Source organism: Limulus polyphemus, unplaced genomic scaffold (assembly GCF_000517525.1).
Source record: "Limulus polyphemus unplaced genomic scaffold, Limulus_polyphemus-2.1.2 Scaffold5668, whole genome shotgun sequence".
Lineage (NCBI taxonomy): Eukaryota > Metazoa > Arthropoda > Merostomata > Xiphosura > Limulidae > Limulus > Limulus polyphemus.
Genome location: NW_013671278.1, coordinates 17011 through 19316, shown reverse-complemented (window position 1 = coordinate 19316; position 2306 = coordinate 17011). Strand labels below are relative to the sequence as shown.

The 2306-nt window shown below is 36.2% G+C and overlaps 1 protein-coding gene across 1 annotated transcript in view; it reads right to left on the bottom strand.

Moving 5' to 3' along the window:
- LOC106472855 overlaps nucleotides 1-1615 on the bottom strand; it is a 24446-nt gene extending 22831 nt beyond the window's left edge. Inside the window, exon 1 of the mRNA XM_013933522.2 lies at nucleotides 1465-1615. The gene's annotated coding sequence lies outside the window, so the exon portion shown is untranslated. The remainder of the gene's footprint in view (nucleotides 1-1464) is intronic.
- Between the last annotated feature and the right edge of the window lie 691 nt (nucleotides 1616-2306).

Genomic DNA, 2306 nt, shown 5'->3' with positions numbered 1-2306 from the left:
ATAAATCCAAACTGGCAGCTAGATTTTGTATACCTGTATAGTGCAGTGAGCGTATTTATATCCACTAATCTTTATATAAAAAAATCCTGACAAGAAATTCTGAAAATTACTTCCCCATAAGGTGCGTGCTCTCTCTCCTGAGTAGAGAAATATCATCCTGTTACTGCAGCAAGTAAACTTATTCAGGGATCTAGTTGGGTTTGAAAGAGAAAGCCGTAGGTGGCGTTCGATCAGTCTTTACTGCATGCCTCCCATGTAATACCTGTGAAGTGGAGTTTTAACAATTTTGACTCTAAATTACTCTGCTTTCAAAATAAATTTAAAAACCTCACTAATTATCACCTAGACGAAGAAACAAACACCTTATCTGCCACTCTGTTAATGCTGGCGCAAACTCGATATCTACTCAGACCCTGAGGCAATGAACATCTGATCTTTGGCCCTGTTAATCCTTCTTTACGATTTGTGTAAATCTGCCTACCACCCCATGTGCAAAGGTTCGCGAATTTCTGCGGTAGGCCATTCAAAATGTTGTACACAAAATGCTTACATCATATGATGTCAACCGCAGTAGAAGGGTTAACGTTGGCGCAAGGCTTAGGCCACGGTTTATAACACTGAGAAAAGTCTATCGTATAGGCGACTAAGCCACTATATTCTATATAATTTTAGGCCTCTACCAAGTTGACATTATTTGTGAAATGTTTTCATACAAAACGTGCTTTACAAAATTGCACGAATAAGAACTTGGGTATCAAAATTACAGAAAATTATTTGGTAATGAATTCTCTTAGTTTACCTCACAAAAAAACAAGCACTTTGCTTTCATTTGTACACTTACCGTTTTGAACATGTTCAATAGTGCTGCCACCTTACAGCTATTATCTTCAAACCAAATTGTAAGTTTATTTTGAATATACAGAGCACAGCTGATATTTTACACCTATCTTAACAATATTCACTGCTGGCGAATTTTTATCAACAAAATCAATGATATGTAAAACAAAACGTGCACTTTAAATAAATATATAAATATTATTTAAAAGAAAAACTAACTTTTATTCAGGTAAAGCTGTAATTTATCTCTTTCGACCACATTATATTTTCGGCTTGTTACTTCATATCTAGGTATTCCAACTACGGGGGGGGGGGGGCGTCCCCCAGTAGTACAAGACCCTAACAATAAAGTGGGAGTTTTACTCTTTTCATGTGTGTGCTGGAAAGCGATAGGACAATGCCGCTTGTTATTACATTTTCACTTTATAAAAACCCAAGACTCACTAATAAAAGTTAAAACGAATGAGTTGCTAGGCTTAGCACTAAAACGTACATTAGACGCATTAAAGTCGTGCGTTTTTGTGTTCGTTTGCAAACATAAGAAAAGTTTGCATTTTTATGCAATATTTGTTTTATAATAAATACCAACATGACTAAAAGGGAAATACTTAGAAATACTGAACTCACGAGTCGTATCTGTAAGTTTTCAGCCACCGAGATCCTTCTTCGTTGCTATGGTAACATCACGTGGTCTTCTGCGAAGGAGCAGTAGTTAAAGTAATTTTCTGATCACGGTGTACTATTGCTAAACTAACATGTTGTTGGTTGGTTACAAATAGACGTAAGCGTTGGTGGACAGACTTTATAACGGTAAAAGGCATGCTCCGTTACCTGCAGAACACCTGCCGTTTGTCCCTTTTTTCTACTACGTCATGCTAGTATTGTTTCAGGGGGGATAAACAACTGTGGTTATACCATTTAGTAGTGATAGCGCCACCTACAAACCCAAGATCAAGTATGTTCGGTACTATGTAAATATATGTTCATAAAACTGTGTTTTAACAAAGGCCTCAAACGAGTATATTTCTGTGTATCAAAGCCACAGTTTGTCTTCTTCGAACATTTAGAAAATCAAGCCAAAACTTGTTTAAAAAAAAGATATGCAGTGGGCCACCCCACACAGACAAACAAACAAGAAACGGAGGAACTGTCCGCCCATTGTGAAGCAGCCGGATGCTACTTCCTGATGTTCTACCCTTTGTTCGTTTTAAAACCTGCTTGTTTATTTAGTATCTGTTACGTTTACATTAATGTATAAGCCTGTACAATGTCTTAATCTATTAAACAGCACACTATTAATTAATGTTTAAATTGGATCAATGCGCGATTAAGAAACAATTTCAGCTTAACATGACTAAGTATATAAAATATATTTTTTTTATAAATGTTATTTTAATCACCCCCCCCCCCAAAAAAAAAAATAAGGCTTTAATTTCGCAAAACTTTTCCTCTCTGCTTGGGGAAAATTG